The sequence below is a fragment of the Agelaius phoeniceus genome, chromosome 2 (genome assembly GCF_051311805.1).
Source record: "Agelaius phoeniceus isolate bAgePho1 chromosome 2, bAgePho1.hap1, whole genome shotgun sequence".
In the NCBI taxonomy this organism is placed as follows: domain Eukaryota; kingdom Metazoa; phylum Chordata; class Aves; order Passeriformes; family Icteridae; genus Agelaius; species Agelaius phoeniceus.
Genome location: NC_135266.1, coordinates 70,417,256 through 70,436,168, shown reverse-complemented (window position 1 = coordinate 70,436,168; position 18,913 = coordinate 70,417,256). Strand labels below are relative to the sequence as shown.

The following is an 18,913-nucleotide window of genomic DNA, read 5'->3' as shown; positions in this document are numbered from 1 at the left end:
GCGTAAGTTGATGGAAAGTTGCTCTTTCCACTGGGGAGACCCAAAGTCAAAAGCAGTTTCTCTGCTGACAGTCACACTCAGTCACAAATACTGTGATTATGGCTGGGAAATAGGTGATTGAACTGGAGTGTCACTGTCTTCTGGGTGGCACATATATCCTGGTGATAATCCTGCAGCATCAGGTGGCTAAACACCAAAGAGGAGGAATCTTGTGTTCATGGGCTCACAGGTGGCTTGTGATGCTCCAGCCCTGTTGTATTGTCCCACATGAAAGAAGAGAATGCCCAGTGCAGTGCACATCTTCTCTTTGAGGACAACATTGCAGGACACTGAGTGATGCAAAGATTGTATAGAAACATTTTTAAATGCATTTCCATTGTTACAAATGGCACTGGTTTAAAAGTGGTTGTAACTGTGCCTACTCATCTTTGGAGCTGTAAGTCTTGAAGCAATTTTGGTGCCTGCTGCAAAACTGGAAGTATAAAGTCTTCTGGCCCATTCCAGAGTTGTTTCCAGGAATGGCATTTTCAAAACCCTCTGTTTTGTTTCAAACAGACAGAATCAAATAATGTTTGGCAGGGGTAATGTGACTTTCACCTCTTGTACTGATCTCAGCCCACAGCTTAGGAAGATGATGGGTATATAAGAGCACAACTCTAATTGCATGAAATTAGTGTTAGTCACAGCTGTGCCTGCTAGGAGGCTTTCTGATATGCCATGGAAATACTGTTCTGGTAGTGTCACTGTTAATAACACTTCCTAGGAACAGGTTGAAGTGCTCTATGTGGGGAGGTGTGGATCAAGAGTTTGAAACTGCCCCTCCCTATTTGTGCATAGGGATGGATTTTTGCTGCTTTCAGCCAAAAAATCAGAAATTCAGGGGAGTGACTTGATAATATTTTAACAGTCATCCAGCAATTTAACACTGGATTACAGTTGAAAACCCACAGAAATACTCAAGACATTTTACTCTGTATCAGATGGATTAAGCATGATTCACTTATTGCATTAAATTCCTGAGGGATTAATGATCTTTGGGTTGTTGTTTCCTAGGCTTATGAATTTAAAGACCAAAGAGGACCACATGAATATCTATTCTTCTTGCCTGCTCTGTGGAGGTCAGAGGAATTCATAGCATTTTAGTAGTAGTCCTTTAATTTTTATTTAGCACATCTTTCTGAAAGTGACCAGGTTTGATTTAAAGGGTGCCAGTAGTACTCAATGTACCATGCCACCATTAAATTTCAGTAAATAATGAGCCTTGCCTTCTAAGACAGTCTGTATCTCTTTTGAGCTTCTGAGTGTTGTACTTCACTTTTTTCCCCTGCTGAACTGACAAGGATTCTGTTATCAGGATGTTGATTCTCAGTGTAGTAATCCATTTAGCTAGTCACTTTTGAAATTCACTTGCTATGAACAGTGTTGATTTAGTATGGTGAATCTTTTAATTCAGGATTTTATGTATAGCATGACTTTAAATCACTGCCTAGTGGGAAATTAGGGCTAGAAATACGTCCTGTCAGCACATACCATTATCAAATGATGATGTCACTGCATACAAATGATCAGATTTACATGGCCAGGCCTGTTTTCCATACAGCTGTGTTGATTGGTGTTAATTATGTGACTGTCTTTCAATGCCTTATTGATTGTGTCCCATGCTAATCTTTCCCTGCTGTTGCTTACCACTGATGTCAGTCTAACTGCTTGATGGGCGCTTTGCTTATCCCACTTAACCCTTGTAAATGCTGCTTTGATAGCAAGTCTTTCCAGTCACCAGGAACCTTTAGTGCACCTATGGCTTTTAAAAGAGTCATTGAATTAAAAGTTATTGATTCACCTGCTCTCTGCTCTTGAATGCAGGGTTTGAACTGAGGGGCTATTTAAAGCTCTCTCAAGTCATAGTGGTATCTTTATCACTGTAACAAGTGAATAGGGCACCTTGCATCTTTCTGAATGCAGAGAAGTAGTTGTCAAATCTGTCTTTTTTTTGTCTGGAATGACCAACTATTGAAGTCATTGCTTGGAATTCTCTCATTCTTGTTCATTTAGGGAGGAGCTTCTTTTGCCATAAACCTCACCACAATTTTTTACTGTTTTTTTGCTTCCATTGTTTGCTTGCATTTCTGCAATATTAATTTGTATTCATTGCTAACAGTGTCTTTCCCCCATCTGTTATGTACTATGCATTTGTTTTACAGATTTCTCTGCTGCTGCTTTCGCTCTCTGTAGCTAGGACTCTTCAACCATAAAAGCTTCCTTTCATGTCTGTAGCACAGTGACTTTCCTTTTTATTTTTGTCATGTAATAAAGCATCCCTTAGCAGGTCCTTTTATATTTTTGTATGTGACTATTTTCCCCTGCTCAGTTTAACATATGATTTGTTTTTAATTTTGAGAAATGGTCTTTCTAAAATATCCAAATAAATAAATTAGATACTGGTTAAGATTGCACATTGTTTTCCATTTGCAAAAGAAATTAGAGCATTGCCATTTGCCTGTATTAAATCATAATTTTCTGGTTAAATGGTTACCTGTATCCAGTAGGAATCCAATATAACATCAGCTGGAGTTGATTTCACTGATCACTTGTCTTAAGCCATGACTAAAATTTGCAGACTTTCCCAAAGCCACACTTTTAAAGTGGTTCTTCCAGAACAGATTCTCTGCTAGAATAAGATTCAGTGTGACAATATTTTTCATACCTTTGAGGATACATACTTGAGAAATACCTCACTTGATGGATTTCTAGCAGACCTCAGCCTCTCTCTCAGCTTGTCATTTGTCAATACTCTAGATTCTGTTTTCCTTCTTGGACATGTGGTATCCATGGCTTTATCTTCCCACTCTTTTTCTCATAAATAAGTACAGTACCTTTAAGTGTTTTGGGTTTTTTTTTTTAATCATGTGTTTGTCTGTTACCTTCTTAACCTTTAAAAGAATTGAGCTTCCTTTTTGAAAAAGGCAATTCTAATATTTACTGAAATGAAGCCCAGCCATTGCCATTGCAAGCAAGCTTTCAGGGGAATGAACTGTTTGCCCTTTTAAAAGAGAAGCTATTCAAATACCACAGTATGGTGAAAGAATTGCTTTCTATTTCTAGCTCTGCAATACACCAATCACAAGTATTTTGGCCATTTGTTTTGACATGGGAAGGCTCTTGTTTGCTGGTCAGAGCTCTTCAGTTGGCAGCTCCCAGCCCATGTGGCCTTTTGCAAGCCAGTGGTCACTGCTCAGCTGCTGTGCACCAAGGCAAACTTCCTGAGCTGGAGCTGGTGCTGGGGCTGGCTCTAGAAAGCAGCTGAGGTCAAAAGCTGATAAATCTTCTCTTTTCTCATTCCTTGGGAAGGTCTTGAAAGTAAAGTCATGAGAAATGGCTGCTACTGTGATAACCAGATAAATGGTTTAGTGAAAACAATGTGCACCTAGAAATTAAATTCCCACCAGCAAGTGGCTGGTCAAGGTGTGATCTTGTTCTGTTGCCAGAAATGACTCTCACATACAGACTTGGGGAGGGTCTGTAAGGAGCTGTACAGACAGAGGATGGTTCACATGAGGTGATCAAATGCAAATGCCTGAGAAAACACAGTATAATACTGAAATGTGTCATCACAAAGGTATTTTGACAACTAAGTGCCATGAATGCAGAACCTGTAGAATGACTCACTCAGGTGGGTTGTGAAAGCCTTACTCAGCACTGGTGAGGCAGCACCTCAAATCCTGCACTCAGTTAGGGCCCCTCACTGCATGGAAGACATTGAGGTGTTGGAGTGTGTCCAGAGAAGGGAAATGAAGCTGGGGAAGGGTCTGGAGCACAAGTCCTGTGAGGAGCAGCTAAGAAGTCTGGGGTTTCTTAGCCTGGAGAAAAGGAGGCTCAGGGGATGCCTTGTTGTTCTCTACAACTGCCTGAAAGGAGGGTGTAGCCAGGTGCAAGTCCTTCTATGTGACAAGAAGTAGGACAAGAGAAAGGCCCTCAAGGGAGGTTTAGATTGGGTTTTAGATTAGGAAAACCCTAATCTGCTCCTTCCCAGAATGAGTTGTCAAGCATTGGAACAGGCAGCCTAGGGTAGTGGTTGAGTCACCATCCCTGGGAGTGTTTAAAAGATGTGCAGGTGTGGCACTTTGGGACATGGTTTGGTGGTGGACTTGGAAGTGCTGGGGTAATGGTTGGACTTCATGATCTTAAGGGTGTTTTCCAACCTAAATGAATCTATGATTCTACATCTCAAGTTTCTGGTTTCCCATCTATAATCACACCATTACTGATTTGTTTCTAAGGAGCAGCAAGTCCCTAGAGCAGGAATTAGCTTGAAGATGTTTTGGGACAAAAAGACTCTCTTCATTCAGCATTGTGTGGCTTAGTAGGAGGATGCCTACTCCAAAAACTCTTCTGTGGAAAGAATTAGTCAAATAAAGTGAAGTTTATAAACAAAGGTTAAGAAATAATTTATCTGCCATGACAGAATAGCAACAACTTCATAAGCTCCTGGTTTAGTTTGCTTAAAGTTACTTGCAAAGAATCTTCTGATATGTTAATTATATTATTCATATTGTTTTTCTGAATTTCAAAACAAAGTGTGACCTGGATTTCAAAGTAAAAGTGCATCAAAGCATGCTGTGTTTATTTTTCATAATTACTCATGTATAAGCCAATTTTATGGCAAAACCGATAAATGAGGTGTCAGAATATTTGTTTGTAAATACTTTGCTTCAAGATGTTAGTGCAATTTGATTCTTACTTTCAACAAAATCCAGTCTATCAGTGTAGGATGAAAGCCCAACATGTTAACAAATACTGCAGTTAAACTCTAAATGGATATACCATAACTGGAACATACATTTGCTTTAGTTATTGTAGTGTGTGTGCTAAAAGAGAAAAAAAAAGGCACAGTGAAGCATTTGACTAATAACAAATGCCTGTGAACATCATATATGGGTAATTTTGCATAGTGAAGTTTAACAGCTGATGAAACATGCTTTGATTTTCAATAGGATTTACTGAATTCTACTGTGAAGTGTCATGGAAAGGTATTATTTTATAGCTCACTTCAGTTGTCTCTCTACCCCTGTCTAACAAGTCCTGGCATTTAGTATGTTGCATACACATGTTAAGTGTCACCATTACTCTTTATTCGAGCTAGTGCTAGCTTGAATCTTATGGCTCTTCCTCCTAAAGCTGCTGAGTGTAGAGGACACAGCTCCAATGAGAGAACAATTTAAACTTTCTCAGGGAACCAGCTTTGAGAAGAGTTTTGCTCAAATGCAGAGTTTCACACTGAGGCAGCGTGATTAAAAGCCTATGGGGGAATCAAGCATGGGAATGGTTTTAAAGAAGATCAAGGGACTGAATGCAATTTTTTCTTCAGATGATATAATTAAAGAAACAGCATTCTCATTAGCATAACACACTAAATGATAAAAAGAATTGGATAGATGCCTAATCTTGAAATGCTTCTTAATTTACAAGTATACATTTAAAAAAGAAAGCAATTGAGGTCTGTTCTTTCTAGCTGCTTGCCTGAATCATTGAAACTGCTGCTTATATAACTTACTGTCTCAAAGAGGGACAAAATACACAAAAATTAATCATGTATTCCAAGGTACCATCCATGTAATGTCAGTTGCACACATGTAGAGATGCTGGAACATCCACAATGCTTGAGATCATCTGAAATTGGATGCTTACCAGACAAAAGTACACATTTGAGAAGCTGCTCTCCACTGGGGCTGTATGCAGCCCCAAAGCAATGCAAAGGCAGCTAGCATAAAAATGAAACACTTTTTTGTTGTTGTTGTTGATTTTGACATTAATTATTTGGAAGGTGACTGATCTGAGTTTATGATCACATGTTAAGCCACAGAGAAATGGATTTGAAATTCCCATCAAATTTAGTTTTGGAGGAGAATTTTTCTGAATTCTTGCAAAAATAGCTTTTCTGGTTTTAATGAAATTGTGACTCAGTTGTGGCAAGAAGAAGGTGGCATTTATGTTGATGCTTCCATGACTTGCCTATATTCTGTTCTTGTCCTATATAAGCTGCAATCCTGCAGTTTCCTTTTCTTTTTAAGTTTCATCCTGCTTCTGTTCCTTTGCCATCACATCCGTAGGCTCCCAAAGGCTTTTGAGATGAAACAAAAATATTGTGAAGTCTCAGAATTATGTTGCCACCTATGAATGAGGGGAGGTACCTTAGACTGTGTCCAGAGGGCTGAACAAGAGGTGGGTATGTGGCAGGGAGGGATTTACTTGCCCTACTCTATGTGGAGAGTTGTTCTGCACTACCCAGCACTCAGCTCAGGGTCTCCTTAGGGACCCACAGTGCCCTGTGCAACACAGTTATTGAGCCATGTGCTTTTTTTTCCAGCAAACATTTGTGAAATATGGTGATCACCAGAGTATTTGGGCACACAGGGTTCAATGCTATTGACTTTTGAATTATTCTACTCACAGCCTCAATGCAAGGTAGAGGCTGGCTGCAAAAGAATGTCAGTTTTTCTAGCTGGAAGCAAACCTCCTTTTCTCTAGTCCTAAAGCTTCTCCAATGGAGAGGTAGGAAGCACCACCGTGAAGCTGCTGTGGCAGCCAGAGAGCAGACAGGTAGGCTGTAGTAGGCAGTCTCTAACATAACAATATTCAGCTCCTTTGAAGCTTATGTATTTTGGTAAGTATAAATCCCAGTTTAATGTTAGATAAGGAAAAGTTATCTGCTGATGAGCAAATTGACAGGTCACTCTAGGAAGTCAGAAGATCTACGGGCAGCAGTGTTAATGCTGTTGCAGGCTGGGTTTGTGTTTGGCATCAGGACTGCTAAGAATGCAGTCATAATGCTCAGAAAGATGGCATGGCCGGTAACATGCTCTGTTTTCATCTTGACTTTTGGAGTAACATGGAGCCAAAGACCTGCCTGTTTGATTTTTCTTGTGTCTTAACACATCCAGCTGAATGTGATCCCTTTATATCCTGCTAGTCTTTCATATATGCTGAAGTAGTAAGTGTGAGGCCTCAGAGTTCTGATCTATAAAAGGCAGCAGTATTGATCTTGCTGATACAAGTTCAAAGCTCTATCTGGAAATACATGATACCTCTAGAGAATGAATCAATGCTGTGCTAGGGTGTGCATTTTTGAGGCAGGGCTGTATCTCATTCAGAACTGTGGTTGCCCCCAGTGAGTTGCTAACACTAAGATGTGAGCATCCCTGCATTTGGCCAATCTGATCACTCGTAGCACTTGAGCCATTCAAAATTCAGTGTTGCAGTCTGTAGGACTCTGCAGACTTTCTCAGGGTTTTCTGCCCATGCATCCCTGTTCTCTGCATACTGTGCCTGAGGCTGCTTCATTGGGCATGAGGTATGGGATAGAGGGTGACCCTTCTTCATCCACTTCAAGTATTTTGGGATCTAAAGGCATCCTTTGCTGGCACAGCATCTGGGTTTCTTTATCAGTGAGAAAGGTGGAGACAAGGAGATGTGTTGCTCTGTGGGCTTGGGATCTAGTTAGAGTGTACTTTTTGGGCCTGAGGATTCAATTCCTCCCCAGACAAGACATTATTATCTAGTCTGTGCTCATGGAGAGCTTGGTATAACTTGTGTGAGCAGTAAGGACCAAGACAAAAACAGTCTTTCTTACTTTGTTTGTTTGAGTTTTTTTATTTGTTTGTTTTTTTTCTAGTAGATCATAATGAGATTTATTACAGCCCTACTAATTTTTCTTCTGATATTCAATGATCTCCTGATATTTAATGATTTTTTTAATGCCGGATTTGCATGCATGTTCTTTATACATATGTGTCTAATACCTACAGTTTGAGGAGAAAAAGCAATGCAACTGTTTTCAAAGTCTGAATTAACAATTGACAAATATGTTGTAATTTATTTTTAATGATGAAGGTTTGGAGGATTGACTCAATTTTTTAATTGCAGGGTTTTTCAATGCAAAATTTATTCTGCTCTTCTTTATTTTACTTACTCTTACAGGTAACTACATGTAGACTCTGTTATTTTTCCTGCTGGAAGTACATAGGCTTGTAGCCTGGCATGTATATTTTTCTAGAATTCCCATAATCCCTGTCAGATGTCATCTCTTCACATTTGAGCTGCAGTTAAGGTTTGTCTGTGTTCCACTGTTGGGATCCATCACTACCATACCTAGGAGGTTTCCCAGACACATCAGCCATGATCTTACTTTTCCTCTTATAAGGCAAGGGTTTAATTTTTTTCCTACAATGCTTTGTTCTTATTACATTAGTTAATACTGGGATAAAATACTTCATATTAGTTTTGACTTTTTGAAAAAGAAAAGCTTACCAGAAACTTACAGTAAGCCTTTTGTCTGCCCAAATATTGCACAGGGTATGAACAGTTACCATGTGTAAAGGTACTTCTAAAGGAGAGAGTGAGGCTGCTTCTTGCTCAAGTGAGTTTAACTCTTGAGGAAGAGGAGGTCTTTGCTGACATAATAAACCATACAAAAAAATAAATGTAGGAAGCTTGGAGCCTGTCTTCCATTTTCTGATTTGCAAGTGTATTCTTCTTCTGTCTGCCCTGACACTGTTTAAAATTGGTTCCTGTAAATTTTGGGGCTTTATTAATTTGACTGACATTAAAATGCTGTTTCTATGGAGTCAAAAGCATGCTTTGCCTGCTGGTTCCTTAAAAAAGCAGAGAAAAAAGTAAATAATTGTTCCACCTTTGAATATGAGGAAAGATGAAGAATACACCAAATTCCTTTGTTTAAAAATAAAGGGAAACATGTATGATCTTTCTCCCAAATTCTCCTGAAGAATCCATTTGTTAGATATTTTTCTCTTAGGGATTTTCTGAACGGAGGAGGCCTGAATTTAGGCATATAGCTGTCTTTAGAATGTGTATTTTTTTCAGTTTTGACTCACAAAAGGTAATATAAATATTTTGTGTATTTAGGGGTTTATGTTACTTCTAGTTTAGACTAGAAAAGACAAAACTGTGAACCTGCTGCAATTTTTAGAGAAACCCATGTCATTTTATTTTTGCAGCAAATACATGTTCCACTCTTAGTAAATTTCAAAGACTACATTGCTAAAATTCCCTGGGCAATTGGCTTGGCATCTGCTAATTTAATTCCCATGTAGTACTGTAATAGGATATAAAGTAGACCTCTGGGGAAAAACTCTAAAGAATATGAAAAGGATTGCTTTGCTTATGCTGCAAATGATGATAAGAGGTAAAAGAAAGTTTAGAGGAGTAGATGAAGGAGATTTGAGCTCTTCCAATACCAAACCTTATCCCAAATGGGAAGAAATTATTATTTGCACCCTGTATCATGGAAATGCTTGAGATTAAACTTGCTGTGACGATGAGAGAAAATAGGTGGTGACTGTCACCACCTTCCACACCCTCAAGGTCAGCAAGCAGATTTTTCTTTCCCAAGTCTCTCTTCTGATCTCCCTCAATTTAACGCATGCTATGAATTCCTGGCTTGACTCTCCTACTCATATCAGTTACTTTTACCATTAGTAAAAACCTGGATCTGTTGGTTTTCTGATTTCCCACCTTCCATCACCTGGGCAAAAGGCAAGAAGAGTATGCTGAGGGTTAGGAAGTTGCCTAAAGACTCATCTCCTAACTAGAAGAGGACACAGCACAAATTATAATGGACTGTGTGTAGATTCATACTGACATGCTCTGAAAATAATGCTTTGGTTAAGTTAGGAGAAAATTTTGTTATTGCTCCACTGAGCTGCAATTATGTGAGGTGGAATCATAACCATGCAAGTCTGGATAGAGGCAAGGGGGAATGCTTATGTATTGATAAAGAAAGTAAGAAGGAAACAGCTCTCTGAAAAATTACTCTGCTGCACTTTTTACCACTATTGATGGGTCTCTTCAAACTTTGCCATGCCTAACACATTTTTTTCCTCAACTTTTTCAGCTTTTTTTTCTGGAAAAAATTAAATGTCCTTGGATTTATGTTCCTGCTGTTGACACTGCACTTCACATGAAAAACATTTTATTTGGAAACATGCTGATATTTTTGCCCAGACATTACTTTATAAATTCATCCTCTCATCCCCATCCCTGAGTAGGGGATTTTTTTAGCTCCTGGATGGGACTGACCTGGTTTTACCACCTTTCACAGTTGCAGTTACTACTGCTTGGTCAGCTCTTTCCAAGACTATCTGCCCGATGTCCTGTCATGGCATTCTGCACCTTACTGCATCTCTGGTTTCTCTCTGTGAATGCCTCATCGGTATTTCAGGCATGTAGTTGAAATAGATATTTTCCTTTTTTTTTCCCTTGTACATTTTTCTGTGCAGAGAGCACAGCTGACTACTTCCCACTCTCACAGCAGGGAGTTACCTACACATTTTATTTGAAATCCTGTCACTTTTCCTGTAACGCCCCTTAGATATTCAGTGTCCCACTTCTGATGGAAGTGCCTTTCCCATCACAGCTGTGTACATCAGCCGCTCTCCAGGCTGACCTTCCCTGCTGCACCACCTTCTGCGCTGTCCCCCTTTGCTACCTCTCATCTTCGGCCAAGGTAGTAGAAAGTTCTTATCCTCAGCTCTGAATGCCCTTCACATCTTTACCTGATCCTTGGCCACTTGGACTCCTCACTCATGAGCCACTTGTCAGTGTACTCTAACAGTGCACTATTATGTTTGTTCCATTTAAACTGATTTTATTTCCACACACTGGGAACTGGTGAAGTTGAACGGGGATGCTGGTAAAAATAATTTTGTTGTAATGTGGTTTACAGTAATGAGTTTTGGGCATGGTCAATAATGATGGGTCAGTTCTAATTCTGTGGGTGTTTGAGGGATTTTTCCTTCTAATTATGAAGGAAATCACTAGCAAGAATGTTAAAGATTTCGGTTTTCTGCCCTTTGGCACAAGCCCTTTCTGGAAATGAAAAATCTCTTCTCAAAGATGGACAATTTATAAAGTGAACTCCATGGATTCACTTCAGCATTTTGGACTTTCATGGTCAAAAATAAGCAAGAAAACTACTTGGGGCATGAATGTCTCATCTGGCTTTGCACTGAGTCAGCTCCAGCAACTCTACCACAGAGTAACACCTGAGCTTTACAGTGTTCACGCTCAGAAAATCATCTGAATTGGAAGGGACCCACAGGAGCCATCAAGTCTAGCTCTTATGTGAATGGCCAGTTATGGACACCCAGTTTACTGGGGTGGGGGCTTTGATTTGACAGTCTGCAATTTTCTGTTTTAATATGGCTGAAGAGGGGCTTTAAATCACCAAATAATAATGCAGAATGACACTCATCTGAGAAGTGAGGCTTATCAAGAGTCTTATTGGCTTCGCTAGCCATTTGGATGAATCAGACCATGGATCTGGTAACAGGTTCAATCAGCCAGGCTCTGATGGCTTTTGTTCAGCTTTCATATTTAGAGTAGGATGGTGGGAATCCAACAACTATCCTTCTTTTCTAAACCCTCTGAACGGTGTTGTCATGGGTGTCAAGTCACTATCAGATAATCCTGTCCTCATCAGGGAGAACAGAAATTCTTCTTGGGTCTTGCACAGGCACTGCTTCAGAGGCATTTTGTCCTGCCTGTAGAAGATGTCCCTGCCCATGGTGACAGATGTTGGACCTAGGTGATCTTTAAAGTCCATTCCAGCCCCTTAACATGCTATTATATTTTTCCTTTCTTTTGTTTTTTTTCATCTGCTTTTTCTTATTGCCTTCAAAAGGTTGTGTGACTTGACTGGGAATACAGTTTTCACATGCTTACAAGTTCCATTCAGATTTCAGTGGATTGAGCCCATTGCGTCTTCATTGATTTATTGTATTATAAACACAGACTGTGTCCTCAAGACACATCTTTTTTATAAAAACCTTCTATATTATGAGGCTGTACCTCATAATATACCAAATTTTATTTCACTTTTTAAAAGTTATTAAAGGAGTTTGGGTGTTACCTTAAATTTCTAGCTTATAGTACTGCAAGCTGCATTGAAGGAAAGGGTGCAGCTGCTGTAAAAATCCTGCTGGCTTATGCTGTGTTCTTTGAGTAGAGGTTTTTTATCAGCTGGAATTGCAAAATCTGTCCTTCCCACTTCACTCAAGGGAAGAATCAATGGCACTAATTCTGAAAAAATGCACCTGCAAACCATCGGTAGGACAGTATCCTGAGGAAAGTTCAATAGCACAGAGTGGAATTGGTAGTCCTGGAGTCTCATTTATTAAGTGTGGAGATCTGTCTGAGCTGGAGCTTCTCTTTGCAGGATGTCTGGTTGTTTACACATTACTTGAGGGCTTTACTAGGAGGAGCCATCACTGAGCACCTCCTCAGGTGCCCTGGTCACCCTTGTGAGCTGACACATCACTTTTATGCCAGGAGAGTGGCTATACATAACGTAGAGCAGTGCAGAGGTTCCTCTTTACCATGAATTGCCCAAAACTGTAAATGGCCACTCTTCACTAGCACAGTTGGTCTCCACTTGTAGTAAAGCTGGGCCTTGCTGATTAGTCTACAAGCCCTCTTGCAGGCACCATTTCCTTTGGCCAGCCCCACACTCCATAAGGGAACAGCCTCTCTTTCTTGTGAGAGTAAATAAGTGTAGGCAGTTTATCGAAGTAAGGTGAAAGAGTCTATGCCACCTCATGTTCTTGGTGGAATAAAAGAATTTGTGCTCAATGAAATAGCTTTAGAGAACAGAAGAAATCTTTTTTTTGCTGCTGAGAAGTTGGCTTCCCGCTGATCTAGTGAATCTCAGCTATCCCTGCTGCTTATTAACTTTTATATTCCAAGAGTTCATTTTGAGTGCTCTCTTCTGAGAGGCCAGAGAAAATTGCTTGGGATATGGAGAGCAGGGAATATGAAAACATCTCTGGTTAATGCAATATGTAATCCTCTTATTTGATATCAGTGATAAGCGGATCCTTGATCTGTGTGTACTATGGTCCTTTTTGTAGTCAGGATATTCTGTTAGCACAATGACTAATGCCTCCCTTCCCAACTACATGAATACTTCTTATTTACACAGCTTAAACTCTTTATTCTTGATACTAACTGATCATCTAGCAGACTGGCTGCTGGCATGGCTGGGCACTGCAGATTGAAGGAGAGTGCTCTCAGTGACACACATCATTACACAGGCTCCGGCCCTTGCTGCTGGGAATTGTAGGAATAACGAAAACTGTAAAAATATCTGGCACACCAAGGCTGAAAAGCATAGAACTGAGCCACTTGCACTGCTTAACTCTTAGTGTTCAGAGTGTCTTGCAGCATGATCTTAAGACACAGTAGATGAAGTGAGTAAAACAAAATCTCTCAGCAAAGCTGAAGGTCTTTCATAGCTAAAATGTTCAAGAGAATCCTTGACAGCTTCAGCTGTGTCTTAGGATCATTCTTATCACTTGTTTTCATACATGATTTAGGGAAACAGTCAGTACAGTATGATTGCAAGAATGGTTTAAATTTCAGTGGAAATACAGAAGAGAAGGCAGGAAACTGAGGTTAGAGAAAACAGATGGGGGGAGGATAATTAGGTGCAAAAATTGAAAGTCTAAGGAGTGGCAGAAATAAAACTTGGAGGGATGGTGAAGAAGTAAACTTCAGGGATGAAACAAAAGCTTTCAAAGAAAGTGGGGAAATGGTCTGCATACTGTTAGAAGCAGATACTGCTCAACACAGGCTTTATCTTAATGGTGTATGTTGTAGACTTAGAAGAGGAGAGCTGGAAGGCATCCTGAGATGTCATCTTTTACATGTGCACCCTCTAAATGTTGCTGACCCATTTTCACATGCACTGATGAGAATCCATGGCACTCACTAATTGCACGGGTATTCTTTTAGACTCTGCTCAGGCATCTGGAAATATTTAATTGATATCAAGCATGACTGGAGGTTGAATCCAGGTAGTAGGATAGTCCCCTCAGTAAAAGTAACTTGAAAAGTAACCATGTGTGTACATCAGACACCAGTATTACAATGATAAAACCAATCTTTCTGGAGGAAGTCTAAGAGTGGCACTGGGAATAATTTAAACTTGAAGACCAATAGAATTGAAGTGTGTTTCTGTTGAAGGACACTTTGGTTTTTAGCATCCACAGAATTGCTAGAGTAAGGTAGCTAGAGAAAGGATGTTAGTACTCAGAACTTCTTACTCAGTGTTTTGTAGTTTTGGTTCTTACCAGAGATCTGTGACTGGTGTAATTGACCATCTTTTGCCCAGTCAACAGACATCCCCATGCTTCTGTTTCCCTACTTGCCCCATATTTGAATTATTGGTCCTTAAACCTGGAGCTGCAACAGACGAGTCTCATGCATGTAAATAAAAGTTCTTATGCAGCGTTATGAGTACTTATAAAGTTTTTCTTGTATGCAGAACATGTTATCATGTCCTAATAGGAATATCAGCAAAAATAAGGGTAGGAGGAAGCTGTTCCTGAACTGTCTGGTACACTTGCACTGTGTTCAATTAATTTTAGAGAATTTTCTTAGGAGTGCTGGGAGCTCCAATCACTCTACATTCTTATATGAAATCAATGGGACAATCTGTAAAATCAAATGTTGATTCAGGAGAAAAAGAGCAAACCCCTTTCACATAAAGAAATGTTGCATTTATCAATTAACATGTCCATGAAACACAATTAACATGTCCAGATACACCAAAAATTAGTAGAATTTTTAAAACAGGACAATTTTATGAGTTTCAAGACTACAGAATTATGCAAATGGTCACAAAAATAGCAGAACAACTGAAGCTTGGTTTCTATTGGACTTTTCTCTCATGATTACTTCACTTTTTACTGAGTTGTACCAAGCCCTTTTGTAGGAAGCCAAAGAAGCCACACAGGGGAGAGTCTTTAGTGATGCTGAAATTGCTGTGGAAACATCAGTCACAGTAGCACCTCATTAGGCAATAGACAGTCACCATGGGAGAGACACTGTGATGAAGAGATTAATTCCTTGGTGTATCATAAAATACTTATTTCAGTTGCAGCTTTCTCATCATTAAGGAAAATTTTTCCCATGAAGACTTTCTGTTGTCACATGAAGTGAAAGCTACTTTCTGTACTTTCCTCAGCTCTACTCCCTGATCACCAACTTTCACAAAACTTGTGGGAATTCATCACTTCCACCACAGTTGCTTGAAACTGGCCAGGAAGTCAAAAAGAAGACAGGTCATGCATATAAACTACTAATAGTAATTTAGGATGTACTTGGACATAAAGGAAACCCTTACATGTAAGAGCTCATTTGGTCTGTAATGAGTGGATCTGAGGCTATGGGGTCATAGAGGAGGGGAATGTTTGTTCTTTGTATGCTTTCTGCATTACTCTTATGTCATCCTGTGAAGTATGGTTCATAGGGATATTGACCATAGGGTGAGAAGCCAGATGGGCTTCAGCTCTGATCTGTCTGAGAAGGCAACTGCTGTAAAACACCTTCAAATTCCTTTATAGAAAGATGATTAAAGCATAGAACATCTCAGTAATGAGCATTTTAATACAGTAGAAGGCAGGCAGTAAGCTAACCTCAGCTGGGAGGTTCCTCAGAAAAGCCAGCGATGAATGTGTGTGCAGCAATCAAGGAGCACTTCTGGACCTCACAATGGCTGAAGACAGCTTTGACAATTTTGCAGCTCAAGGATTTTCATCTCTGTGATTTCAACATGGTAGATCGTGCAAACACTAAAAGCAAACAAAAAAAAAACCCGCCTGCCAAAAAGCTGTTCTACAACTGCATGCTAAAGTGCAGTATGGATGATTAGAACTTCTCTCCTAGACAGTTTGTTCTGTAATGGGAATTATGTGCTGATGTCAGAGGAAAACTGATTCTGATGGTGATCTTAACTTGCTGCTTGTACAGGCTGTGCTACAGAGTAACTGAATGTGAATGCTTCCAGTTCAGACAAAGGATTAATACGTAAGTCTATTGAGCTAAAGTATGCATATTTCTGAAGCAAATCAGTAATGATGTTTTCTCAGAAGCTATGATAAAAAAAAACTCAGAAAACAATCAAACAAGAAAACCCAAAAACCTCTTTTAAGCTGTGGAATTTTATATTTTTTTGTCATGGTTTAGCCCCAAGTCAGCCCCTCATGCATTCCCTTACCAGCAGGATTGGGAAGAGAATTTGAAGAGTAAAAATGAGAAAATTTGTGGGTTGAATTAAAGACAGTTTGATAGGGAAAGCAAGGGCTGTTCATGCAAGCAAAGAAAAACAAGAAATTAAAATCACCACTTCCCATGGGCAGGCTCATGTTCAGCCATTTTCAGGAGAGCAGAGGCCCATCACCCAGGACTGTGACTTGGGAAGACAAACCCATCACTCGAAATCTCATCCCCTTCCTTCTTCCTCCTTCTCCCCCCAGCTTTACATGCTGAGCATGACACCCCGTGGTCTGGGATATCCCCTTGATCAGCTGGGATCAGCTGTCCCTGCTGTGTCCCCTCCCAAATCCATGTGCACCCCGAGCTCAGTCACTGGTGGGGTGGGGTGAGAGGCAGAAAAGGCCTTGACCCTGTGTAAGCCCTGCTCAGCAGCAACCAAAACATCCCTGGATTACCAACACTATTTTTCCCAGCACAAATCCAAAACACAATCCAGTAAGCAGCCACTGTGAAGAGAATTAGCTCTAAACAAGCCACAACCAGCACAACATGCTTAACATGCAAGTTCTTTGTAAAAAAAGAAAACATTTAATTTTTTTTATTTCTAGTGCTGTTGCATCTGCTGTTGGGAGCTGCTTGGGTTCATGGTGTTCTTGTATCTGATTTTTGGGGATATCCCTTTTTGGTTGCAAAAGGATTTGTATGTTTTTTTGGCTGCTGCTGGCTTGACTGATGAGGAGTGCTGGTATCTGTCACTGGTTTATTTCCTAATAGTGGTCTTTGTGCAAGACCTTATATAATGATATTTCAGGTGGAAGAGTGTCCTCCTAAAACTGCACTGGGAATTGAGCTGTATGTGTATTGTTGCCTATAAGGAGATTCCCAGTTAGTTTTCAAAAGTGTTTATTCCTGGTAGAATAAAGACCTTAACACAGTTTTTTCCTTGAGGTGCTGGTGAGGAAGATCAAACATACCAGGCAGGTTTTTAGCTGTGAAAATAATCAGCACCCAAACCCTAGTGAAAATATAAAGTAATATTTAGGGACTCTTGGCAAATAAAACAGCTCCTTCAACACCTTTGCAAGTTAAAAATGGGGCACTAAATTGCATGAATCATATACTTTAAAAACTGGACTCCAGTTCACTTTTATTTCAACAAATGTAGATGTTGAATCTCAGATGAATAATATGCATCAGGAAGGCATATTGTGTTTGCTTTTTGGTGTATGTGTTGGTTTGTTGTGGTTTGTTTTACCCAGAAATAGCTCTAAACAACTTAAATGCAGTTAAAAGAAGCCCATCTGTTACTGTTCTTGTTTTCTTACCCATCATTTAAATGGTAAATAGCAAACTGTAAATACTTCAACTGTGTTCTCCTCCTTGACAAAGAACAGGTGGTAGCAGTTCATCTTATTGTGAAAGTAGTGCAAAAAACACAGCGGAGGTCTGAAATCATTAGCTGCTTGGTACAAAGTACTTATTCCAATCAACTGCCAAAACATTTCCCTCTTAGTTTCTTTAGGTCACAGTTACCTGCTTTTCAGGCTCTCTTCTCCATTAATCTGAAAGGAGGTAACCCTAGCTGATAGGAATGTTTTAGAAAGAAACAGTTTACACCCTGTGAATTTTTGAAATGTCCTTTTTATTTTAATGGTTCGCATATACTTTGTTTAATGAGTTCGAACAGCTTTAATTTAAACTACAGTGGGTGCTCTAGTGCTCTACTACTGCTGCTGAAGCACTGTCAGGCAACATTGGTTCTTGTCCAACAAAACAACATAATCAAAAAAATGTGCAGTAATTTTTATAACAATAATGGTTTCCTTCATGGAAAACAGCAAATAAATGTGCCTGAAGACTCTGCCTGGACACAAATTATTTAAAGCTTGCTGTTGTGGTTTTTTTTTTTCCTGTCAAATTTAAGCTTCCGTTTGTATCTCTGCTGTCACTTGTAGGTTTTATCTTTCTGAACCTAAGGTTTTTCTTTATCAGCCCTATCTCAAAAGCCATTTATTTAAGGTTCTTGAGTTTTCCTACCATGTCAAACATACTGTTTTTTTTCTGATTTTCCATGGTAGTCAAGACAAATGAAGGGGGATGAAAAAATAATAGGTTTACTCTGACCAACTGCAGTATTATGTTAAGCTACAGGTTTGTCTCTATTAGCAAAGGGCACTGCCAGGCCCCAAGGAGAGCCTGTCTGCTGACATTGGGAAGCTGCTGGAGCAGTTCCTGGCCTGAATTAGAGCCCTGCCAGGCAGTTTTCTCCCAGTGGGTTCCCAGGCCTATTTTCAGGAGTTGTAGGGTCAGGGCATGTCCCCATCAGGCAGCTGCATGCAGTCACCCATTTCAGTCGTATCTTGGAAGGTGACCTTATTCCTGGGAAGCTACTTGGGAATGACTAATTGAATGGGATAGCTGTAGCCTGTGAGGTTTCCTCAAGGAGCCTGAGCTGGCAGTGCTGGCAGCTGGTGAGCGAGGCAGCAGCTGTCCCATAATAGCAGCCTTTGATCCCACATCTGTACGTGCCCCTCCACTAGGCTGATGGAGTGGTGGCGTGGGAGGTGAAGAGCTCTGTGATGGCATGGCTCCTGTCTGCCCTGCCACCAACACTGGGCTAGAGGGGTCCTGTGTCCCCTTGCTCTAAAGGTGGTGAGGAAGGCCCTCAGGACATTCCCTCCTGGACCCAGGAGCATGGTTCAGTGGTTGAAGTAATATAACCCCCAGTGGTAAAAAGGGAATCGGAACATGTGTCAGAATGTGATGTTTTCAGGTTCAACAGATTAACAAAATTATGTAAAATTAGGTTGGTGTTAGTTTGTGATTTATGTTTCCTCATTTTCTT

General features: G+C 40.0%; 1 protein-coding gene across 1 annotated transcript in view; it reads left to right on the top strand.

Moving 5' to 3' along the window:
* Window positions 1-18,913, top strand: part of MTUS2 (microtubule associated scaffold protein 2) — a 263,446-nt gene that overhangs the window by 9,357 nt on the left and 235,176 nt on the right. The gene's annotated exons all lie outside the window — the stretch shown is intronic.